Source organism: Podarcis raffonei, chromosome 13 (assembly GCF_027172205.1).
Source record: "Podarcis raffonei isolate rPodRaf1 chromosome 13, rPodRaf1.pri, whole genome shotgun sequence".
NCBI lineage: Eukaryota > Metazoa > Chordata > Lepidosauria > Squamata > Lacertidae > Podarcis > Podarcis raffonei.
In genome coordinates, this window is record NC_070614.1 from 55,544,324 (window position 1) to 55,570,477 (window position 26,154).

General features: G+C 50.1%; 1 protein-coding gene across 3 annotated transcripts in view; it reads left to right on the forward strand.

Annotated features, from left to right (window-relative positions):
* The window catches only part of ACHE (acetylcholinesterase (Cartwright blood group)), a 142,772-nt gene that overhangs the window by 101,009 nt on the left and 15,609 nt on the right, over nucleotides 1-26,154 (forward strand). Inside the window, exon 1 of one of the 3 annotated variants that reach the window (XM_053362653.1) lies at nucleotides 8,147-8,292. The exons of the other annotated variants lie outside the window; for them this stretch is intronic. The gene's annotated coding sequence lies outside the window, so the exon portion shown is untranslated. Of the gene's footprint in view, nucleotides 1-8,146; nucleotides 8,293-26,154 lie in introns of those variants that run through there. 3 annotated transcript variants of the gene reach the window in all.

Sequence of the window (26,154 nt, forward strand, 5' to 3'; positions counted from 1 at the left end):
TGGACCTCAGTGTCTGGGCAGAACGATGGGGGTGGAGATGCTCCTTCAGGTATACAGGGCCAAGGATGTTTAGGGGACCTCTTGCGGATCAGGAATTGGTTAAGTAGTAGGAAGCGGAGAGCAGAAATAAGCAGGCAGTTCTGTAGAAAGTCGAGTCCCCCAAGGATCCGTATTGGGAGCTGTGAGGTGGCCACGTTTGCTGATGCTAATAAATTGTTCAGTACCACTAAAACAAAAAGAGATTGCCAAGAGCCTCCGAAGGACCTTTCCAAACTGGATGAGTGGGCAGCAAAATGGCAAATGCAATTCAATGCAAACAAATGCATTGCAGGGGTTGGACTAGATGATCCTCAGGGTCCCTTCCAACTCTATGACTCTGTGATTCTAAGTATAAAGTGATGCCTGGTGATGCAAGAAATCTTCCTTTCACATATACGCTCACGGGGTCTGAACTGGAGGTGATAGACCAGGAGCCATAACAGATCGCTTGATGAAGACGTCAACCCAGCGTGAAAAGGGCAAATTCCACTTGGGATCACTGGGAAAGGAACTGAAAATAAAACTGCTCATATAATAAAGCCATTCTACACATCTATGATGTGATTGCATTTGGAATACTGTGTACAAATCTGGTTGCTTCACCTCAAAATCTAGCCATAATAATAATAATAATAATAATAATAATAATAATAATTTTTATTTATATCCCGAAGCTGGGCTCAGAGCGACTAACAACAGTAAAAGTAACACAGTTTACATAAAATCACAATCAATTAATTGAAATACATTCTAAAATCAATTCATTCTAAAATCAATTCAAAATCAAATTAATGGCAACCATTGGGCTAGAGTTCTATGAGGATTACAGAAGGAGAGAGGGGGTCAGGCTGTGCCCTGGCCAAAGGCCTGGTGGAACAGCTCTGTCTTGCAGGCCCTGCAGAAAGATGTCAAGTCCCGCAGGGCTCTGGTCTCTTGGGACAGAGCCTTCCACCAGATCGGGGCCACGGCTGAAAAAGCCCTGGCTCTGGTTGAGGCCAGCCTAATCTCTCTGTGGCCTGGGATCTCCAGGATTTTTTTGTTTGAAGACCGTAAGTTTCTCTGTGGGGCATACCAGGAGAGGCGGTCCCGTAGGCACGAGGCTCCTAGGCCGTATAGGGCTTTAAAGGTTAAAACCAGCACCTTGAACCTGACTCTGTACTCCACCAGGAGCCAGTGCAGCTGTTATAGCACCGGGTGAATGTGATGGCTCTGCCTTCCACGGCTGGAGGCATCAATGCTTCTGAATACCAATTGTTGGAAACGACAGGAGGGGAAAGTGCTCCTGCTCCAATCTTGCTTGAAGGGTTCCCACTGAGGCATCTGGAGGCCCACTGTGTGAACAGGATGCTGGACCAGATAGACCGCTGGCCTGGTCCAGCAGGCTCTTACGCTCCCACAATCCTATCTGATGATGTTTCTGGAGCCCCAGGAAAAGAAAGCAATCTCTGTTTGAGTCCAGGTGTTATTGCAAATATCTCTCTAGTGCCCTGTTTGCACTGGAACGAAAGCAAAACTCATCTGTGGGGTTTGGAGCTGTGGGGCATGACCCCAGGTGTTGGTTCCCCTTGTACCAGGAGCAAGCGTGTGTTTGTCTCCGCTGTATCGCTTCCTGATAAATTCAGGTTGTCGTCAGGCAGTGCCCATTTTGGCTGCTTGCCTGCTCTGAGGTGGGGTGTGTTACCTGCCCAGGTGAAAGGGCTCTGAGCACCAACCTCCCCAAGGAGCTGTTTATCTAAGAGGAGCAGCCACAAAACAAGGGCTATAAATAGCACTCCTTGTTTAGGTCAACACAGCCCAAGGGGTGCCAAGTGCAGGGACCCAGCGCATGGTAGAAGGTTACCTGCAGGGCAAATCTGCCACGAGGCAAATTCAGCCAAAACTTGATTCAGCCATGGGGCAAATTCAACCCAAACCAGACGTGTTGGTGGTGGGGTTAATAACAGAGGAGAGAAAGCTTCCTTCACGGGAAGTCTGAGATCCCCTTTTGGGGTGGCAGGAGGACTGCTGGGTATATGAGCACAGCGCTGTTCTGCAGTTCCCTCCCCAATCCCCAGATAAGACTCTAAGCAGGTTTTCTTCAGCTCCAAATTGTTTATTTAAGATTACATTGATGGGCCAAGATCGGTTGCACAGGGCGTGGCAAGGGGGACTCCTTGCAAGGCCTGATCGTGGCCACAGCGGTCTCAGCAGGCATGAAACTGCTTGCTTTCCACCAATCCAATATGTGGGCCTTTTGTGCCCAGCAGGAATGCCATTTTATCTGAGATACCACACCTGCACTCACCTCTGTGCATGAGCAGAAATGCAGATGCCTCGTCCTCCCATGCTCACACTCTTCCTCTGAGGCCACTTTCCCCCCAGAGGAAGACCTAGCTGGCCACGCAGCATAACCTTCAACCATCCCGATTTGATTGGGGCAGAATTGCAGAAGCCATCCCAGCTTTTGATTGGATCCTAGAATGTCCCATTTTTTGGTTTGGTGCTCTGGTGCAAGAAAGCTGACTCACGCCAGAGCGCCGACCAAAGGATGCTTGTTTTTTGATGCCGTGCTTTCATGCAAATCAGCTGGTTACCAAGAGAGCTCAGGACCAAAAAAACAAGCAACCCAGTTTTGATCAGTGGGGTTTTGGAGGGTATGTATTGGCCTGGAGAAGGTGGGGGGTCACAAAGATGGGGAAGGGGCAGCCTGAGTGTGTCCCCCCCTGAGTGGGGAAGGGGCAGCCTCCTCCAGGAAGAGTGGAGGGGACACACAGCAGGCCGGTCCACCCCGCCCCCAAGGGCAGGACATTTGGGGTGAACAGTAGCCAGAGTTGGGAAGGGACCTGCCCTTAAATTGATCCAGGTTGTGAGTTAGGGCGCAAAGGAGACTCTTTCTCCATTGTTAAAGTAAGGGAGGGGTGGCATTCAGGAGTTTGGAAAGGGGGCAGTCAGGGAAGAGGTGGAGGGCAGGGCAGGCTTGGCAGTGGGCCTCAGGCCTCACAGGGCAGGGTGCCAGCCAGGACTCCTGGGTTCTCAAGGAATTTGATGGCAGGGAGTGGCACTGAGTGAGTGAGGTCAGCACTTTGGCTTCCTAACGGTGCCGCTGAGTCATCCTGTGACCTCCAGGTCTGGCCCTTTCCCTCTGAGCCAGTAGCAACTGGCACGCACAGGGGGGGAGTGTGGGCATATGTGTTTGCCTCCTCTCCCTCCTGCTGCTGGCATGGCATGACTGGCAGAAAGAACTGGATGGCCCTCACCTGGGCTCTTGTGGGGCTGGGAAGCTGGCAAGAAGCAGTGGAGGGCAGGGAGCAGCTTTGGCCCACCTGGTGCCTAAATTTGTTATTAGACTGGGAAACAAAAGACGAGCTTCTCAAAGCCTCTATGACACACTGGGCAATAGATATAGGACATACCATATAAGACTAGATTTCCCCCCTAAAAAATAAAGTCAAAAATTAGGGGGCGTCTTACACATGGATACATCTCCCACCCCCATTTTTTAAAATCTGAGTCCCCCAAAATAGGGGACGTCTTATACATGGGGGTGTCTTAGAAAAATGCAACGATATAGATTTTAATCTCTAGGGAAAACTCTGGAGGAGCGATCTAAAGTTTACAGCATGTTATTTCCTGAAGGAGAACTACTTGAAAATGATTTATAGGTGGTATTTAAGTGCGAGTAGACATGCGAAGATGTCTAAGACTGAATCATTTAAGTGCTGGAGATGCAAAGAGGTCGAGGGCATGTTCTTTCATAGGTGGTGGACCTGTAAAAAGGTAAAAGAGTACTGGGAAATAATTTATAATGAATTGAAAAAAATGTTTAAAAGTACTATTCTTTAAAAACCAGATGGGGATAATTCAGATGGAAAGGTGTGAAAAAAGATTATTTATGTATGCCACTATGGCAGCCCGTGTTTCGTTCGCCCAAAAATGGAAAACAAGCGAGGTCCCAATCAAAGAAGAATGGCAAAATAAGCTGATTGAATATGCGCAGCTTGCGGACCTAACATATAGAATAAGAGAACAAGAAGAACATTCGTTTAAAGAAGATTGGGAAATGTTTATTGAATATATGGGGCGGGTTGTGTAGGGCAGCATTAAGATAAATTCAACACTGGAAATAAGTTTTGATGGAAGTAATAATGGGATGGTTTACACAACAGAACAGTGGCATAGCGCTGTGGTGGCGATGGGTTGTTGCCTGAGGCGCAAAATTGTTAGGGGCACAAAATTTCAGCACTGGGTGCTGCCTCAAGCAGCTGTGTGTTGAAAACGGCTTCTCCATGCGAACCAGGGAGTGACCTCTCCAAACAACCGTTGAATGCCGCTGCATGCTCCAGGTGTCAAGTCCTGGGGTTCTGTGTTGCTCCTTGAATTGGTGGAGAAATTGGCAGAATGGGCACTGCTGCAGTTGCCACAGAATGCTTGTTTTCTGCATTTGTAAGAATGCCTTTGGAACTCCCTGCCTCATGGCACCAGGCAGACACCTTCCCTGCACTCTTTTTGGCACCTGCTAAAAACATTACTGTTTAGACAAGCCTGTCCAGAGGTTTAGAAATCTGGTGTGAATCTTAATCTGTGTTTAGTCTCTTGCCATTTCAACTTTTGGAACCGTCGATTTGATTGCTTTATCTTTTGTGTAAACCACTTTGAGGTTTTTTAAACTATCCCTAGTGGTGTGCAAATTTTAAATTAAGCCCGCTGGGGGCTGTTGCAAACCTAACAGCAGACAATTTTATTGCACTCTCATGCAAAACTTCAACCCTCCAGAGTTTGCCATCTCCCTCCTTGCGGCGGCCACTCCCCATTCCCAACTAATCCTGGCTTGGCCTGGGTCTCTTTGTCTCGGCCCCGCTTCACTTCTTCTCGGCTCTCAGCGAGGCCCTCTCCTCCCACGTCACAAATATTTTCCACCGGAATTCAGATTTAAAAACTTCCCGCTTCCTCTTTCTGGCGAAACCTATCGCACAATGCTGCGCTGTGTCGAGGAGAATTGGCTTGCGCTAGCCAGAGAGGGGCTACCTTTGAGCTGAGGTTTAACTTGTGGGCCGTGCCTCAGCGCCAAAATATGTGAGGTAAACACTGAGAATTGCATCTGAGAGGAGAGCTACTCCCTCCCTCAGCCAAGGCAAATAGGGAGAGCTTTACTTCCTTCTCAAGGCAAGAAAGGAAGGAGATGAGAATAATTCCCCCATGGCCACCTGGGGAAACTGAGGCACACAGCCCCTGCTTCACTTCCAAGTGGGTGCTGGGGCTCAGCAGCCTCCCTGCCCCCCAATCTCAGCGGGAGAGACTCTTCCTGACGACTTGTGTTGGTGCACTCTGCGCATGGTCTCAGGAACAGTGTGTGAACACCATGCTTTTCTTAAAGCACATTTCTCTCCCCTGTCAGAGAGTTCTGGGTGCTGTAGTTCATTAGGAGCAGCTGTGGGAATTGTCATGGGGGAAAGCGCAGGGCCCGGAATTATTTGAGGAGAGAAAGAATGCACCTTAAATGCACTGTGAGTACACAGCCTTGGGGTTGTGTCCAGTCACCAAGAGGGTTGGGCTAGATGACCCTCTGGCTCCCGACCAACTCTGCAATTCTATGATTCTGTAAGTAAGGAAGCAGCAAAGGCTTCTCTTCTAAAACAAGCCTGAACAAGTGTTTTCGCAGCCTAGAGATTCCTCGTTGCCACTTCCGACCTTTGCACATGAGCTGAATCCTTCTGGCTGCCTTAAGACTTCCAGAGATACTCTGCATTAAATCCCCACATTCAGCTGCTCCTGAGCTTCACCCAGTGTTGCCCAGTCAGGAAAAGGGCCCCCTCCCTGGCTCCAAAACAGGGGGGGTGCAAACAGCCTTTGCCTTATTTCCCCTGAGCTCTCAAAGCAAGACAAAGCCACATTCCCCTCCCTGCCCCAAAGGCCTTTGCAAAGATGCTCAGACTAACCTGCAAGAGGGACTTGGGGCGCCAAAGACACCCACAAACAATTGGCGGTGCTGTGATTACTTTGTACGTTTTTATTTCCCTGACACTTGAGTGAGCTGGGAGTGGGAGTGTCCCAGCTGAAGACCAAGAGGTCTCCCTCTGCTCTTGGCTAAGGTGATGTGCAAAGTGGTGCAGCCCGCTCAAGACCCCCTCCTCATTTTTGCAGCGGGTGCTGATCCGGCCTCCTCCTCTCCCTCTTCTTGGTGGGATCCAGACAGGCCACTTTCACATCTCAAAGGGAGCATGGACCACCTGCGCTAGGGAGCCCCCAGTGGACCAGCACCCCCAGATCTGGCCAGAGAGCTCACCTGAAATGGAGCTGCCGAACTCTGCTTCTTACATGCCTCACCTGTGAATGCGGCCGGAGTCACAACACCACACAGAGGCAAAGTCTTCAGGCGCATTGCAGGGGTTGGACTGGATGACCCTTGGAGCCCCATCCACCTCTACAATTCTGCGATTCTATACTAATGGGAAGAGGAGGAGGCAGCCTTGCATGTGTGCACGTGGTACTTTTAAAGCACATGCAAAGCGCGCGCGCACCAAAGAATTCTGGGCAGGGTAGTTTGCCAACAGTTCGCAGCTGGTTGGACTAGATGACCCCATTGGGTCCCCCTTCAATTCAATGATTTGAAGAGTTGCTGGGGATTGTAACCCTGTGAGGGGAAACCCCAGTGCCCATAATCCCTTGGGCGGGGTAGGGGGAGTATGTACTTCAAAGGCATCGTGTGAACTCGGCCTTCTCTGCTCCGCCCCAAAAGAGGGTCTGCTCGTGCGGACGCTGCCGACGCCCCGGGGGGAACCGACGCGCTGCTGCCCCCTGCTGGCCGTCAGGGGTACTGTTTGCAGGTTCAGTCCCCTGGCTGGATGGGGGCGGGGGGGGGGGAGACGTGGTGGCTGTTTGCGCGCGTGCACGTGCCGGCCGCGCGAGCCTGCTCTGCAAGCCCCGCGCCTCCCCGTAACCGGATCTTTCTCCCTCCCCCTCCCTCCTGCCGGATTCCAGGCATCGCCGGCCAAAAATACCCCCGGGGGTCCATCTCTGCCGCCTCCCGGCCCTTGGCGGGGCCCCGCTCGGCTCCCGCGGCCAGCCGCGCTCCTCTCCGGGCGTCGCCGCCAAGGGGATCCCGGCCAGGCCCGGGCCAGGCCCGGCTTGCGAGGGGGAGGGGGAGTGACGTCGGCGCAGCGCTGTCCACCCGGCGGAGGTGCTGGAGAGGGAGAGCCGGAACTCCTGGGTTCTTTCCTGAGTAGATGGGGGGCGGGCGGGAGATATCTGGATGCGGGGGCTCCAGGCTGGTGGCCGAAAGGCGCTTTGCACGCGCTCAGGGGCACGCTCTTCCTCCACCCCTGCAGCTGGCGCGAGGAAGGCCTTGCCGAGGGGGTGCATGAGGTCGCTAGAAGGAGAATTGGGGTGCGGGGCTGGCCGGAATTTGGAGTGCCCCGACTGTCGGGGATAAAAATCGGGCCCCATCCCTGCGAGGAACCGTCCGCCCCCTCCCCTCGGGGCTTGTGGCGCACTTGGCGGGCGGCTGCCGAGCCCTCCTGGAATTCGCTTCCCAAAGAGGCCGACGAGTCCCGGGTTCTCGGGGTTCGCCGCCGGGGTCCCGGGGGTTCGCACGTGCCGTCTTTGTAAAACAAAACAAAACCATCGCGAGGCATCCTTTGCAATAGGCCCCGGGAACTTTTACCGGGGTGGGAGAAGGTCGGTGATTCCCCTGCAAGGAAGCCAAGGCTAAATGGGTGGTCCCAATTCTGAGACCTACAGAAGAGGAGGATTTGGGGGGGCCGGGGGGCCTCGGGCGAAGCTCCAGAAGGCTGGCGTTGCGCACCTTTCGGGCGCTGGCCGGGCGGGGGTCTCCCGTCGGAAGCGGCGCCTGAGGCCCCCGCACTCCGATCCCCGACGCAACTTGCTCGGCACGTGCCAGGCGGGGACGCGCCTGAAGCCCCGCCCTGGCCCGCCTGCTTGGCTGGAGGGGGCGGGAGGAAAATAGAGGGGGCGTCTCCGAGGGGCCCCTGGACTTCTGCCCCTTCCCCAGCGTGGGAGCGCCCGGCTTAGCCGCTGCCCCCTCCTCCTCCACGGGGAGCCCTGGGCTGGCGGGGGGGGGCGAGGCTCGCGAGATCTGCTGCCTCTGGCCGCCGCCCGGCGGGGTGGGAGGCTGGGCCAGCCGGGCGGGGCTGGGGGGGCGCCTCTGCTGCTGCTGCTGCCGCTGCTCCTCTCGCCCCCGCCAGCCCGGAGTCGGCAGAGGCAGCGGAGCCAGAAACAGCGGCGCCCTCGTCCTCCTCCTCCTCCTCTTCGGCCCAGGTAAGGGGCAGCTGCTCCCCCCGCCCGTGGGGGAGGCTCCCCGGAGGGAGGGAGGTCAGTGGAGCGAAGGACACCCCCAAAGGGCTCCCTCCTCGGCCTGGGCGCCTCTGACGCAGACGCCCCACCATCCCTTCTCCACCCCCCACAAATCGTGTTTCCCCAAATCTGGTCATCTCTCTCTTCCGCAAAAAAAAAAGGCTCCCTAATCTCAGGCCGGGCTGGAAATGGGGGGGGGCAGGCCTGGGAAATTACCGCACCCCCTCCCCCCAGGTGGAGGTCGGGGCGCGTGTCGGGGGGGCGGCGAGGTTCTGACTCTCCCTCCCGGGCCGCTGTTTTCCTCGAACGCGCAGCTCCCTCCGGCTCCAGCCCCATCTTTCCCGAGTCATCTCCTACCCCTACCCCGCCACCACTTCCCTGTTCCTTGTCTGCCCCCCCAGCGCCGCCCCCCAGTTCTCTACCCCTCTTCCTCCATCGCCCCTTGCCTGCTCCCCTTCCTCAGCACCTGGCCTGTCTTGTGGGGGCTACCGAGGACAACCTGCCTGGGGGTTTTCCTAACCGGGGAGGCGGGGGGCTGAGCAAGGCCAGAATGTTTCGTTCGTGGGGGGGGCTCATGCTTGGAGGAAACACCTCTGAGAGCGTGAAGAGTGCGCACCCCTACAAAGATGTAGAGCGCGGAGCTGGATATGCAGGGGAGGGGCATCTTCTGATGGAAAATCATTAGCTGGGGGGCGGAATCCTGGCTTCTCCCAGGTGGGGTGAGGCTGTCGGGAGATCCGGCGGAGGTGGGGGCCTGGGAACCTCCGTTGGTGCAAAGAGAGGGAGTCCTCTGCCTGTGCGCCTGCGCATCCACGCGGGGGGGGGCGCTGTGAGGAGCAGCGGGTGGGTCGCAATCCAGCCAGGCGCTCATCCGGAGCCAGATGCGGCCCTTAATGCGCTCAGCTGCACTTGGCTGCTACAGGAGGTGAGGGGGTCCGGCCGGGCGCATCCCCCCCCCCAGGGCACATCAAGGCTGTCTCTATGGCCACCTCCCCCTTGTTTGCAAACAGAGCAGCTGCAGGAATCAAAGGAAGGAAGGAGGGGGAGGGGAGAGCTATTAAAAGCCTGGTCAGGCTGGGGGGGGCGCTGGGTGTCCCAGAAGCATCCAGGCTAAATCTGCCCCTCTCCCAAATGCTTGGAAGGAGCCGCAGTGGTGGCGAGGGGGAGGCATGTGCTCCCCCACCCAGGAGCATCTAAACACTCACCAGACCTGCCACCCCCAGCCAGACATGCAGACTCAGTCTCCCACCCCCTCCAACATTTCCCCGATGAAAATAGGGACATCCTATTCCACATCCGGAAGCTTCTCCTGCGTTTGATCTCATTGCACACATAGATGTCATGCACACACAGACGTCGGTCACCTTGAGCCAAGTGCAACCTCTCCACCTCGCAGGATCGTTGTAGGGGGAAAATGTGTGAGGGGAAGGGATTGTGTGCAACACTTTCCACAGATAAATGGAAAGAAATAAAATGGCAGTAAGCTGCCTTGAGTTCCTGTCAGGGAAAAAGGTGAAATAATATTGGTAGTACAGTGGTACCTCAGGTTAAGTACTTAATTCGTTCCGGAGGTCCTTACTTAACCTGAAACTGTTCTTAACCTGAAGCACCACTTTAGCTAATGGGGCCTCCTGCTGCTGCTGCGCCGCAGGAGCACAATTTCTGTTCTTATCCTGAAGCAAAGTTCTTAACCTGAAGCACTATTTCTGGGTTAGCAGAGTCTGTAACCTGAAGCATATGTAACCTGAAGCATATGTAACCCAAGGTACCACTGAAGTAGTAAAATAGACTTGAAAGAGAAGTTGCTGAATTGCAACATATTACCAAACTGAAAACCATGGAGAGACCTGGTCTGAATAGAGATACTGAATTCTTGTCTCTTTACATATGCTAAAGCTATTTTTGGTCATATGCATACCATCCCTTGAAGATCAAACCTATCCATTCTTAAGGAAATCATCCCTGAGTGCTCACTGGAAGGACAGATCGTGAAGCTGAGGCTCCAATACTTTGGACACCTCATGAGAAGAGAAGACTCCCTGGAAAAGACTCAGAAGATGGAGGGCACAAGGAGAAGGGGACGGCAGAGGACAAGATGGTGGGACAGTGTTCTCGAGGCTACCAGCATGAATTTGATCAAACTGCAGGAGGCAGTGGAAGACAGAAGTGCCTGGCGTGCTCTGGTCCAGGGGGTCACGACTAAACAACAAAAACATACCATCCCTTGCTTTTTCCTGTAGGAATAATTGCAGTCGTTAACAGTCCACAACAGGTTTACCATACCCATTGAGTCAATCACCCATCTCCTACTACCCTTCTGAGGAAAACCCCTCCCCACCCTCTCACTTGGTGACTTCTGTTTCAGTGTTTCTGAAGAAGTGTGCATGCCCATGAAAGCTCATACCAGAACAAACTTAGTTGGTCTCTAAGATGCTACTGGACATTTTTTTAGTAATAGTAATAAACGTTGTTTAGTCATGTCCGCCTCTTCGTGACCTCCTGGACTGGAGCACGCCAGGCACTCCGGTCTTCCACTGCCTCCCTCATGCTGGTAGCTTCGAGAAGACTGTGCCACCATCTCGTCCTCTGTCATCCCCTTCTCCTTGTGCCCTCCATCTTTCCCAACATCAGGGTCTTTTCCAGGGAGTCTTCTCTTCTCATGAGGTGGCCAAAGTCTTGGAGCCTCAGCTTCAGGATCTGTCCTTCCAGTGAGCACTCAGGGCTGATTTCCTTCAGAATGGAGAGGTTTGATCTTCTTGCAGTCCATGGGACTCTCCAGAGTCTCCTCCAGCACCATAATTCAAAAGCATCCATTCTTCGGCGATCAGCCTTCTTGATGGTCCAGCTCTCACTTCCATACATCACTACTGGGAAAACCATAGCTTGAACTTTACGGACCTTTGTCAGCAAGATGATGTCTCTGCTTTTTAAGATGCTGTCTCCCAGTAATAAACATACCAGACAGTAAATCCTAATGAACTCAGTGGGACTTACTTCTAATTAAAAATGCTGAGGATTGCAGCATCAGGCTCAATTTACAATAACAGAATAAACAGTGCCTGTGTTTCCTAAGAAGTGGCTGGCTGCTTTTTTCTTTTTTTCTAGTAACATTTGATTAGTTTTCCAAAAATAACAAAAATAAAAACAATACAAAACACAAAGAAAAAAGGTCATATGCAAGTTTTAAAAACCATATTCTTTTTAGCAGACTTCCCTCCCCTCCTTGGTTCCATTACATTAAGCTTATCTATACACATCCGTGGAACCTTATATTCTTAAGAATCCAATTGTAAATCCACCTTCATTTTATTACAAGTTATTTTTAAAAGTTATGCTAATGTCAATGTCTAAACACAAGCTGAATAGATATTCTTTGAACATTTGCCCCTTTTTAAAACTCAAAGTCCTTCTAAATTGTCCTGCATAGTTCAATAGTTTATCCAGTAGTACATCTTCATCCTCTTTGGCGTGGGCTCCTCCTTAGGTAGGAACTGGCTGGTCTTGGCCTGGGATTCTCAAGTACAGGAACAAAGTCTTGCGCTCAACCACTCCATTGAGTCCTGTACATCTCAATATCATCACTTTGATTCTTTTTAAACATTTAATCATTTCCCACATACTCTTCAAATCTTTATACGTCTTTTCCCAGGCCTTTTAAAAAAATTATACATTGCCACCAGAAATAGTAACCTCTTGTGCATTTTCTCCTCCCTTCCTGCTTCTTGTCTATCATGGTCAAAGCCGCCCAAATCTTTTCACATATAATACCATTTTTGTCTTGTACTACTCTTACTTTTCCTTGTATTTTCCTCGAACCTCGTCTCGTCATTTCCACCTTGGTGGTTTGTGTATTCGCCTCTTTTAATTGTCTCACAGCCTCTGCAAGTAAGTTATTATTTTTACAAATTTGAGAAGCTGCCTTTATGAACGTCTTCTTTTACCTGATCAAACAATTCTCTTTTCATGTCAGAAAGAAAACCATACAATTCATCTCTTCTAAAAGAACATAAGAAGTGGCCGTCTGCCGAAGCATCACAATTAAAGAATTTAAGGCAGGTTGGCAACATTTTCCTTCAAAATTATAGGAAAGGCTTCATATGCCAGCCTCACTATTTTTTTAATCTGGTGCAGGAATTTTATTTTCAGTTCAAACAGGACTCTGTTTTTGCATCTACACACCACTTCCAACTGTCCTCTGAGATGGGGAGGGGAGAGGAAAGGGACATTCCAGGACCAAATCCGTAACTGAGATGACTTCTGTCATTCTGGGACTGTTCCTGGAAAGTCAGGAAACTTGGAGGGTATGTGATCCTGTGCCTTGCGTAGGAAGAAAACACCTCCCACCCTTGAGCTTGACCCCTCTTGCAGCAGCACAACTTCCACAGGGACAGGCAGAGTCTCTTTCCTGTTTGCCCCCACCCCCGGAGAGAGAGGATTTCCCCGTTGTGTTTACAGAAAGCCCTTCCTCTTCCACTCTTAGCCAGGGCGGAGATGGAGACGCTCCAGGGATTCGGTCCAGAATCTCAATGTCTGGAATATGTATAGCAATGCCAGGCTGCCTCTGGGCATGTGCAGAGCACTTTGCCCTCAAGGAACAGGAGCCAGCCCCCACTCCAGGCTCTTCTGGAATGTAGGCAGGTTCAGTTTCCAAAGCTAAACTCTGTAGGAGTTCATTGGCTGGAGCAAGCTAAAATAAGAGGATCCACCTAGTTAGGGTATTCTCTGGAAGACAAGTGGGTGGGTGGCTTTCTGTCAATCTCAAAGTAACTGAAACACTGCCTTGGTTGTAAGAAAGACCGTAAGCAGAGCTGGATCAGGCCAAAGGAGGTAGGAATCTAGACAAACAGTGGGAATCTAGACAAACTGCCTCTGGACCTGGAGCTTCCACAGGAACATAAGAAGAGCCTGTTGGATCAGACCAAAAGGGACCCATCGAGTCCAGCGTTCGGTTCTCACAGTGGCTGAAGGAGATGTCCCAAGACAATGCAGGAGCCATCTTTGGCTGGGGCCCCATAAGCAAGTGAAATTTGGGGCATGGTGCCCCCAATACGGGAGGCAGTACATAGCCATGATGGCTAATAGCCCTTCCCTCCATGAATTTCCCCCATCCACTCTTAAATTGGCAGACAAGACTATATTAGGAAGAACTTTCCGACAGGAAGAGCAATTTGATGGCGGAAGAGACGCCTTGGGAAGGTGCTGGACTTTCTCCTTCATCAGAAGTTCTTAAGCAAAGGTCAGATGGTCGTTGATCGGAAATTGTTTAGCTGGGATTCCTGCACTGCAGGGGGTTGGGCTAGATGACCCTCGGGGTCCCTTCCAACCCTGCAGTCCTCTGATCTTCTGGAATTCCATCATTTTCATGACATGCTTCAGAGAGAAGGCCCTTCCTTTGATCTGTCCTCCATCTCCCAGATTCCGTCCAACCCACACATGAAAGGGCCTCTTTCACGCACCCAATTCTAAAAATTCCAGCCTCGTCAAGAATGCCAGCAAACACTTATGAAACTAAAGGAATGAAGGGAAGGCAAGCCTTGAGCATTCACATCCCAGCTCCCTTCCCACATTTCACAAACACACATCCATGCTCCAAAGTCGGATCATTTCCCCCTATTGCCTTTTGATGCTGGGGCTTTGGTGAGGTCCCAGCGAGGGAGGAGCTGCAGGCGTTTGAGGCAGGGCCCAAGAAGGCCTCATCCTGAACACCGGGTGTCCTTAATGTGGCTCAGAGGTGGCGTGTGGCCAAAATGGAACCCATCAGAGAACAGCCACTAGGGACAAGGAGGTGTTTGCCCGGCAATTCCAGTGAGAATCAAATGAAAGCAACACACTCCTTGGGGCCAGGCGGCTTGGAAGAGCCTGTCTCCCTTTATGAACCTGCCCTGGGTGCTCAACCCTCGGGAAACACCTTCTGTTGGTCCCACCAACATCAGAGTCCCGGCCAGTGGTGGAAGGAGACAGGAAGAGCCTTTTCTGTCGGCTCCCAGATTGCGGCATTCCCTCCCAAGAAAGACCAGACTGGCTCCCTCCTTCATTTTCTTTGGAAACTAAGGTGCACTGCACTGTTAATTGCTGGTTCTAAATGTGCTTTGATGCATTTTAATTCCTATTTTTAATTCCTATTGCTTTAGTCTTCTTGTTTCCCCCCTTTGCAAGTTTGCTATCTTTACCTCCCCCCTCCCAGGCAGCCTCCTTTATCTCTAGCGTCTCTTATCTCTCTCCCCAATAGCAAACGATCAGCTGCTTTGTTTCAACACCCACTCCCCTCTTTCAAAAAAAAAAGATCTGCTTTTTGTCCCTGGGCAATTCGGCTCCAGGGACCATGCATTCGCTCCATAAGACGCACAGACATTTCCCCTTACTTTTTAGGAAGAAAAAAGTGTGTCTTATGGAGCGAAAAATACGGTACCTTGTTTTCACAACTTTGATCCCCCATTTGGAAAAGAAAAAAAACATTGGCAATACAGTCAAACCTCGGCTCCTGAACATCTCTGCTTTGGAACGTTTCAGCTCCCGAACATTGAAAACCCAGAAGTAACTGCTCCAGTTTTCAAAAACTGAATGGCTTCTGGGGAGTTCTCCCCCCTTTTTCCTCTATTGACTTTGCCGATCGCCATTTGATCCTTGGTTGTCAAACGTTTCGGAAGTTGAACGTTCTTCCAGAATGGATTACATTCGACAACTGAGGTTTGACTGTATCCAGATCACAGACCCAGTTTCTTTCAAACTAGGAGAGGAAACACAAACGCACACCCCCCATTGTGGTCCTTTAGCCCCGTACAGCGGTACCTCGGGATGCAAACGGGATCTGTTCCGGAGCCCCATTCGCATCCTGAATAGAACGTAAGACGCGACTGCATGTGCGCGGGTCATGTTTCACCACTTCCGCGCATGCGCGTTACATCATTTTGACCGTCTGCGCATGCGCGAGTGGCAAAACCCGGAAGTAACATGCTCTGTTACTTCCAGGTCGTCGCAGAGCGCAACCCGAATATACTTATCCTGAAGCATATTTATCCCAAGGTATGACTGTACTGACCACAAACCAATTATCAAGAGTCTCTTGAAAACCCTCCAAAACTACTTTAAAGACAATGACATAGACAACATAACAACCCTTCTCCTCTGGGACGCCATGAAAGCAGTCACCAAAGGAGCCTGTATAAAAGGAAAGGCATCCCTTAAAAAACAAACCTCAAAAAGTAATGATGTGAGCCGCCTTGAACCCCACCTTGTAAGAAAAGCTGGATACAAATACATGAAATTAATACCATTGACTCATAGAATTGCCAATGGCAAACAGTTGAGTCTCTTTCCACTGGAGGCCCCCAACACACGACCACGTCTCACAGTGGAGGGAGCGCATCAGCGAGGGCCATGTGCCTGGAGCTGTGCCAAGACCAGCTTCTGGCCCTTATTTCTGAAGATGCCATGTACACCTTGTCTTCCCCCTGCTGCTCCTGATCTCATCCTGCCCTCCCCAGAGTTTGCAGTCCCTCCTGCTTTTGTATCATCTGCAGTAATGTGTAGGCCAGAAGCAGACTTGCAGGCGAGAAGCCAGGCTCCAAATTCTGAACCACGAAAAACCAGATTCTGTAATCATGTGCTTGCTCAGCTTTTGCTAGTCAGGGAAGTCGAGAGGGGCTCCTTTGCAAAGACTCGGAGAGCTCTGCATGCAGGGAAATGCTCTTCTTGAGCCCAGCCAAGGATTAGCCTCTCGTAAAGGCTTCCAAGCCCCTTCATGGATCACTGCCTTGCCGTGGCGAAGGGGCTTGAAGAACTCAGAGAAGCTATGAACTACGCCGAGCAGGGCACACAAGATGAACAGGTCATAGTGGAGAGTTTTGACCAAACGTGATCCACCTGGAGGAGGAACCGGCAAGCCACTCCAGTATCCTTGCCAAGAAAACTCCATGGACAAAGACAACAGGCATATAAAAGTTATGACGCTGGAAGATGAGCCCCTCAGGTCAGAAGGCGTCCAACATGCTACTGGGGAAGAGCGGAGGGCAAGTACAAGTAGATCCAGAGCTGATGAAGCGGCTGGGCCAAAGCCGAAAGGACGCTCAGTTGCGGATATGCCTGGAAGCGAAAGGAAAGTCCAATGCTGTAAAGAAAAATATTGCATAGGAGCCTGGAATGTAAGAACCATGAACCTGGGTAAGTTGGAGGTGGTCAAAAATGAGATGGCAAGAATAAATATTGACATCCTGGGCATCAGTGAACTAAAATGGACGGGAATGGGCGAATTCAGTTCGGATGACCATCACATAGAATCATAGAATCATAGAATCATAGAATCATAGAATCATAGAGTTGGAAGAGACCACAAGGGCCATCGAGTCCAACCCCCTGCCAAGCAGGAAACACCATCAGAGCACTCCTGACATATGGTTGTCAAGCCTCTGCTTAAAGACCTCCAAAGAAGGAGACTCCACCACACTCCTTGGCAGCAAATTCCACTGTCGAACAGCTCTTACTGTCAGGAAGTTCTTCCTAATGTTTAGGTGGAATCTTCTTTCTTGTAGTTTGGATCCATTGCTCCGTGTCCGCTTCTCTGGAGCAGCAGAAAACAACCTTTCTCCCTCCTCTATGTGACATCCTTTTATATATTTGAACATGGCTATCATATCACCCCTTAACCTCCTCTTCTCCAGGCTAAACATGCCCAGCTCCCTTAGCCGTTCCTCATAAGGCATCGTTTCCAGGCCTTTGACCATTTTGGTTGCCCTCCTCTGGACACGTTCCAGTTTGTCAATGTCCTTCTTGAACTGTGGTGCCCAGAACTGGACACAGTACTCCAGGTGAGGTCTGACCAGAGCAGAATACAGTGGTACTATTACTTCCCTTGATCTAGATGCTATACTCCTATTGATGCAGCCCAGAATTGCATTGGCTTTTTTAGCTGCCGCGTCACACTGTTGGCTCATGTCAAGTTTGTGGTCAACCAAGACTCCTAGATCCTTTTCACATGTAGTGCTCTCAAGCCAGGTGTCCCCCATCTTGTATTTGTGCCTCTCATTTTTTTTGCCCAAGTGCAATACTTTACATTTCTCCCTGTTAAAGTTCATCTTGTTTGTTTTGGCCCAGTTCTCTAATCTGTCAAGGTCGTTTTGAAGTGTGTTCCTGTCCTCTGGGGTGTTAGCCACCCCTCCCAGTTTGGTGTCATCTGCAAATTTGATCAGGATGCCCTTGAGTCCATCATCCAAGTCGTTGATAAAGATGTTGAATAAGACCGGGCCCAAGACAGAACCCTGTGGCACCCCACTAGTCACTCTTCTCCAGGATGAAGAGGAACCATTGATGAGCACCCTTTGGGTTCGGTCAGTCAGCCAGTTACAAATCCACTGAGTGGTAGCATAGTCAAGACCGCATTTTACCAGCTTCTTTACAAGAATATCATGGGGCACCTTGTCAAATGCCTTGCTGAAATCATCTACTACTGTGGGCAAGAAACCCGTAAAAGAAATGGAGTGGCCCTCATAGTCAACAAAAGAGTGGCGAAAGCTGTACTGGGATGCAATCTCAAAAATGATAGAATGATCTCGATACGAATCCAAGGCAGACCTTTTAACATCACAGTAATCCAAGTTTATGCACCAACCACTGGTGCTGAAGAAACTGAAATAGACCAATTCTATGAAGACTTACAAGACCTTATAGAAGTGACACCAAAGAAGGATGTTCTTCTCATTATAGGGGATTGGAATGCTAAAGTAGGGAATCAAGAGATAAAAGGAACAACTGGCAAGTTTGGCCTTGGAGATCAAAACGAAGCAGGGCAAAGGCTAATAGAGTTCTGTCAAGAGAACAAGCTGGTCATCACAAACACGCTTTTCCAACAACACAAGAGACGACTCTACACATGGACATCACCAGATGGGCAGTATCAAAATCAGATTGATTATATTCTCTGCAGCCAAAGATGGAGAAGCTCTATACAGTCAGCAAAAACAAGACCTGGAGCTGACTGTGGCTCAGATCATCAGCTTCTTATAGCAAAATTCAAGCTTAAACTGAAGAAAGTAGGAAAAACCACTGGGCCGGTAAGATACAATCTAAGTCAAATCCCTTATGAATACACAGTGGAAGTGACGAACAGGTTTAAGGATTTAGATTTGGTGGACAGAGTGCCTGAAGAACTATGGATGGAGGCTCGTAACATTGTACAGGAGGCAGCAACGAAAACCATCCCAATGAAAAGGAAATGCAAGAAAGCAAAGTGGCTGTCCAACGAGGCCTTACAAATAGCGGAGGAGAGAAGGCAAGCAAAATGCGAGGGAGATAGTGAAAGATACAGGAAATTGAATGCAGATTTCCAAAGAATAGCAAGGAGAGACAAGAAGGCCTTCTTAAACGAGCAATGCAAACAAATAGAGGAAAACAACAGAATAGGAAGAACCAGAGATCTGTTCAAGAAAATTGGAGATATGAAAGGAACATTTCGTACAAAGATTACCATAATAAAGGACAAAAGTGGTAAGGACCTAACAGAAGCAGAAGACATCAAGAAGAGGTGGCAAGAATACACAGAGGAATTATACCAGAAAGATATGGATGTCTCGTACACCCCAGGTAGTGTGGTTGCTGACCTTGAGCCAGACATCCTGGAAAGTGAAGTCAAATGGGCCTTAGAAAGCACTGCAAATAACAAGGCCAGTGGAAGTGATGGTATTCCAGCTGAACTATTTAAAATTTTAAAAGATGATGCTGTTAAGGTGCTACACTCAATATGCCAGCAAATTTGGAAAACTCAGCAGTGGCCAGAAGATTGGAGAAGATCAGTCTACATCCCAATCCCAAAGAAGGGCAGTGCCAAAGAATGCTCCAACTACCGCACAATTGCACTCATTTCACACGCTAGCAAGGTTATGCTTAAAATTCTACAAGGAAGGCTCAAACAGTATGTGGATCGAGAACTCCCAGAAGTGCAAGCTGGATTTAGAAGAGGCAGAGGAACCAGAGACCAAATTGCAAACATGCGCTGGATTATGGAGAAAGCTAGAGAGTTCCAGAAAGACATCTACTTCTGCTTCATCGACTATGCAAAAGCCTTTGACTGTGTCGATCACAGCAAACTATGGCAAGTTCTTAAAGAAATGGGAGTGCCTGATCACCTCATCTGTCTCCTGAGAAATCTCTATGTGGGACAAGAAGCTACAGTTAGAACTGGATATGGAACAACTGATTGGTTCAAAATTGGGAAAGGCGTACGACAAGGCTGTATTTTGTCTCCCTGCTTATTTAATTTATACGCAGAATACATCATGCGAAAGGCTGGGCTGGATGAATCCCAAACTGGAATTAAGATTGCCGGAAGAAATATCAACAACCTCAGATATGCAGATGACACAACCTTGATGGCAGAAAGTGAGGAGGAATTAAAGAACCTTTTAATGAGGGTGAAAGAGGAGAGCGCAAAATATGGTCTGAGGCTCAACATCAAAAAAACGAAGATCATGGCCACTGGTCCCATCACCTCCTGGCAAATAGAAGGGGAAGAAATGGAGGCAGTGAGAGATTTTACTTTCTTGGGCTCCATGATCACTGCAGATGGTGACAGCAGCCACGAAATTAAAAGACGCCTGCTTCTTGGGAGAAGGGCAATGACAGGCCTAGACAGCATCTTGAGAAGTAGAGACGTCACCTTGCCAACTAAGGTCCGTATAGTTAAAGCCATGGTTTTCCCAGTAGTGATGTATGGAAGTGAGAGCTGGACCATAAAGAAGGCTGATCGCCGAAGAATTGATGCTTTTGAATTATGGTGCTGGAGAAGACTCTTGAGAGTCCCATGGACTGCAAGAAGATCAAACGCATCCATTCTGAAGGAAATCAGCCCTGAGTGCTCACTGGAAGGACAGATCGTGAAGCTGAGGCTCCAGTACTTTGGCCACCTCATGAGAAGAGAAGACTCCCTGGAGAAGACACTGATGCTGGGAAAGATGGAGGGCACAAGGAGAAGGGGGCGACAGAGGATGAGATGGTTGGATAGTGTTCTCGAAGCCACAAACATGAGTCTGACCAAACTGCGGGAGGTAGTGGAGGACAGAGGTGCCTGGCGTGCTCTGGTCCATGGGGTCACGAAGAGTCGGACACGACTAAACGACTAAACAACAACAACAACAAAGGCTTCCAAGAGCAAACCACAAATATCACCTCTTTGGCTCACTTCCTTTTGGTGGGCAGAGCTGGATAAGGTACAGGAAGGGAGTTGTGGGGAATCGAGAGGGAGCAGTGACCCTAAAACAGGGGTCATCAAACTTTTTCAGCAGGGGGCCAGTCCACTGTCGCTCAGACCTTGTGGGGGGCTGGATTATGTTTTGAAAAAGAATAATGAACGAATTCCTATGCTCCACAAATAACCCAGAGATGCATTTTAAATAAAAGGACACATTCTACTCCTGTAAAAACACGCTGGTTCTCGGACCGTCCATGGACCAGATTGAGAAGGCGATTGGGCCAGATCCAGCCCCTGGGCCTTAGTTTGCCAACCCATGCCTAAAACCTGACATTTTTAAGCCATGACTATTGGGAGGTGAGAATGACACGTTTCAGAAGCAGCTCCTCTAGTCCCCGGGAGCATTTTATTATATTCTTAGCAAAGGCTCAGGGGAAGCCAGCTGAGACCCTTGCAAGTGGCAGCTGGTGGATCTTGCAGAGTTGCACAGCGACTGCTCTAAGGACCACCTGCCTGTCTGTCTCTCTGCCACCCCATCCCTGCGGGCTACATGTGGCATGGGGCTGAAGGGTGCATGGAGCCCACAAGACACAGGTTCCCCAGCCCAGGATTACAGGACTATGAAAATGCGCCCATTTCTGCATGCCCCACATCCTTGGCATCAGCCTCCAAGTGCAGGTTCCTGGGAGGCAGTGGGCCTGCCACCCCCTGGCCCAGCCAGCTCCAGGGGTTGCACCAGAGACCTTCAGCCTGCAAGGCATGTGCTGTTGCCACTCAGTGAGACGGCCCTTCTTCTCTTTCTGGCAAGGGACCAAAGACCTGGGTGGTAATCTTGGGTGCCCCCCACACACACTTCTGCTGTTTATTTACTTATCAAGTCTGCAGATGACACAAAACAGGGAGGGGCTGCATGCACTTCTGGAGGACGGGATTAGAAGGCAACGTGATGAGAGGAGCAACAAAGGAGAGCAGGACAGTGAGGTGTGAGCAGAGCCAGGAGAGACAAGGCAGGTGAGAGGGGCAGGAGAGGGGTGAGAGGAAGGGGCCGACTTCTGCCAAATTCCTTTGGGGTGCCTCATCAAGAGGTGGCACCCTCCCGATGCTGCTGGGGGGCTGCAACTCCCACTATCCCTGGCCAGCCTGGGGACACCTGGGCCGTGTGTGTGTCATAATCCGCAGCACCTGAAAGGCTTGAGGGCAGCAGAGGTCAAGGCTGCAGTCCTCAAGAAAGTGTTACGGGCAGGGGGCAAGGAGCAGCACCCCTCTACCCAAAAGAGGCAGGGAAATGGGGAGGAGGGGAGGAAGAGAAAGACGGAATCAGGGGGTTGGGCTAGATGACCCTTGGGGTCCTTTCAATGCTGCCGTTCAATTTTTCAATGTCTGACTGGCAGCCGAGACAGGAGGCACCTTTCTCTGAAAAGCAGGCGGGGAGCTCTCTCTGGGGCACAGACAGGGTGAGGGGCTCCAACTGCCCCTGATTCCAGCTCCTATTTCAACTTTGGGGTGGGAGTCACAGGAGGGGAGGGAGGGAGGGAAGTGTCTCCTTCCCTGCTGAGCTGCAGGAGCGATGGGGGGGGTGTGACTGCCAGCGTGAGCCCTGGCACTCAGATGACGGGGTTTTAGTTTCCACTTGCTAATCCTTGGGCAGGGGACGCATTAGTTCCGGCCGGAGGGTTTCCTGACAGGCGCATGACGAGTGATGCAGATGGCACTGTCAGGGAGACTGACCCCCCCATCTCCTGTCGTGTCCCCCCCCTTCAAAAGCCACGACAGAGACATTCTGCTGCAGCAGATCAACACCCAAATGCAAAAAAGGCTGTCATTGCAAACCTGGCTTCATCGCGGCAGGAATACAGGGGTATTTTGCTCTGTGCGTCCCCCCCCCTTGGCCCTGCTGGGAGAAGGGGAAACAAGTGTCCATTTTATGTGCAATGCCCCCCCAAAAAAACTCTAGGAACCAGACCAGCGTTGTCTCCCCAGCAGCCACAGAAGGGCTGATTCTGCCCTCCACAAAAGGGGGCACACATATGCCCTCGCCCCACCTGCCAGTGCATCAGGATACCTAATGGGTCAGAGCAAATGATTCCCCCCCCACCCCACCCCCATGTACACACTACCCCCCCCCGTCTCCCCATATCACACACAGCCAGCTGGTTTATTTTTGACCCGGGTTCTTTTAATAGCTGAGCAGCTGCTGGGAGGACATCCCAGAATAGAAACTGGACATCCGAATCCCACCCCACATAATGCACACTTGGGGTCTCCGTTACACTCCTTCCCTGGCCCCACACGGAGCAGTGACCCCACCTCTAAGGTCCACAGAGGAGAATTTGGGTGGTAATATATATATATTTTGAAAACCCTCTTCTGATCCCCAAGGAAGCACAGGGACTTCCAGTGAGTTCACAGCACTGCAGAGCTGGAAGGGGACCCTGAGGGTCATCCAGCCCAACCCCCTGCAATGCAAGCTCTGCTTGAAGACCTCCAAGGAAGGAGAGTCCGCCACCTCCTGAGGGAGCCCATTTCACTGTCATGCAGCTCTTGCCGCCAGAAAGATCTTCCTGAAGTTGAGTCGGAATCTCTTGTAACTTGAAGCTGTGGGTTCGAGTCCTCACACAGATTTGCATTAACAGTTTTATTTTCAGTTCATTTTCTAATGATCCCTAGCATGGAATTCGCCTTTTTATCCACACACGAAGTCAACATCTTCGTTGAGGGGAAAGGGGCTTGGCTCCGTGATCAGGCCTGGGAGAGACCCACTGCCGCAGGAATCCGTGGTCTGACTCTGTACAATGCAGCTGGCCTCCAAGAAATCCCCTCACATTCCTGGGCCGTCTTTCTTCTTCTTCTTCTTCTTCTTTGGTGATCACTCCTTTCTCCCTCGCGTCCTGAGTTCGAGTGTCTTCAACGCCCACAACACCTTTGGTCAAGGCTGCTCTCCAACTGGAGCCCTCGCAGGCCAGTGTTTCCCAGTTGTCAGTGTTTATACTGCATTTTTTTACATTTGCCTTGAGAGAATCTTTAATCCTCTTTTGTTGATCACCAGAGGGAAAAGCAGGCTATACAATAAATATAGAACAATCAAAATCGTAATACTAATAGGCCGAGGGGCTGCCCAGAGATTGCCTCCAGGAAACCTTCAGGTCCTCCTTCCCCAGCGTCCATCTGAGGGGCTTGAGGTGTCTGGGCAAGAGGAACCTAAGGAGCCCCAGGACTGGAAGCTGAGGAAATCTTAATCTATTTCAGCATTTCAACTTTTGTATGTTTCGAAGTACACTTGTGAATCTCTCTCCGTTTTACTGCTTTCTCCTTTGTAAACTGCTTCGAGGGGTCTTGTTATTTTTTGCAGTCAAGCGGCGTGTAGGTATAAATGAATAAAATAAATGGGTTGTTCCTGAGGAGGTGCTTTTCCTCCTCAGAAACGAGACACTTTCCTCAGAAAGGGGACCCTTTTCCTCCTCAGAACAGGCCGGGATATGAAGGAGGAGCAGGCCTCCCTCCGCCTGAGGCGTTTTCCCGCCTTTTTCTTCCCCTCAGAAAGTGCTAGAAGAGCTGCCCCTCCCCCTCTCTCCTCAGGCGATGGAGGGAACCATCGCTTGCTCCCTCAGGAGGATTTTCTTTCCTTCCAAAGGTTCTTTCTTGTCCTCTTTCCTCAGGGGCAACTTATTTACTTCATGACATTTATATGCTCTTGATCGTGAGGGGTGTGTATGCGTGTGTGTGTGTGTGTGTGTGTGTGTGTGTGTGTGTGTGGCAGTTTGGGAACAAGGAGGTTAGGCCCTCATATCCATATGTCAATTTACAGATTTGAAAATAAGGGACCAGCAGCCTCGAAAATAAGGGATCAGCAGCCAAAATAAGGGATCAACAATTACGGTACTTTGATAAAATACATATTTTGTTGCATGCAAATGGCTTTAGATACCTATTAGGTCCATAAATTACCACATAGCATATATTCAACACAAAAAAAGGAACAATTTGTTGTTGACAAAGGACAGCTGGACATAGAAAGGGCCCCGTTCCCTTCAGTAGCTTATTTAAGAGACATCATCAATAAGGGACAGCAGCGGGACATGGCGCTGGGATAAGGGACTGTCCCACCAAATAAGGGACGCTTGACAGCTATGCTCATATCCGGAGGCCTCCCAAACAGCCACAGTTTGAAATCCATTAATTCATGTACTGTATTTTTCCATGTATAAGACACCCCCTACGTTTGGGGACCCCAAATTTAGAAAATGGGCATAGGCACTTTCCGTGTATAAGACGCCCCCAGATTTGTAACCTTATTTTAAAATAAAATTAAAACACCAGTCTTATACACGGAAAAGTACGGTAATTCCCTCAGGTGCCTATGAGGAGTTTTAGGGGGTCCCTGGCCAGAGGATGCCTTGGGGTTCCCCTCCGGATTTGGCAAGCATGGCTTCCTCTTAGCACATTTCTCCCTTTCGTCCTGAGTTCGAGTGTCTTCCAAGCCAACGACACCTTTGGTCAAGGCTGTTCTCCAACTGAAGCGCTCGCAGGCCAGTGTTTCCCAGTTGTCTGTGTTTATACTACATTTTTAAAGATTTGCCTTGAGAGAGTCTTTGAACCTCTTTTGTTGACCACCAACATTATGCTTTCCATTTTTAAGTTCGAAATAGAGAAGTTGCTTTGGAAGACGATCATCAGGCATCCGCACAACATGGCCAGTCCAACAAAGTTGATGTTGAAGAATCATTGCTTCAACACTGGTGATCTTTGCTTCTTCCAGGACACTGGCATTAGTTCGCCTGTCTTCCCAAGTGATGTGTAAAATTTTCAGGAGACACCGTTGATGGAATCTTTCCAGAAATTGGAAATGGCATTTATAAGTGGTCCATGTTTCACGTGCATACAGTAAGGTTGGTAGCACAATAGCTTTGTAAACAAGCATTTTGGTTTCCCTGCGAATGTCCTGGTCTTCAATCGGAAGAAAGCTGCACTCGCAGAGCTCAGGCGATGCTGGATTTCGGCATCAGTGTCAGCCCTTGTGGAACGATAACTGCCCACGTAGAAGTGACTGACATTTTCCAACGCTGCACCACTGAGTTGGATTTGTGGCGCTGCAGAGGGGTTGTTTTGTTCTTGTTGGTGCAGCACTTTGGGTTTTTTGGATGTTGAGTGACAGGCCAAGCTTTTTGTAAGCTTCTGCGAAAATATTTAGGATGGTTTGGAGCTCATCCTCTGAGCGTGCGCACACTACGTTGTAATCGCATACTGAAGCTCTGTGACGGAAGTTACGGTAGCCTTACTCTTTGCTTTCAGCCTGCTTTCCATCTGTTCGATATATGATTTCTACCCCATTGTGGAGTTTCCCTTCAACAAAGTGTAGAATCATGGCAATGAAAATAATGAATAGACTTGAGGTGATAACACATCCCTGTTTAATACCCAATCCCACTGTGAATTTTCACTTTGAGAGCCATTGTTATCCATGATTGTTGCTGTCATATTATCATGGAGGAGCCGAATGATATTCACAAATTTATCTGGGCAGCCAATTTTTAAAAGGACAGTTCACAGGGCAGTATGATTTACAGGGTCAAAGGCCTTAGTCAGGTCAATAAACGCTATATACAGGGGTTGGTTTTGCTCTCTGCATTTTTCTTGAAGCTGTTGAGCAG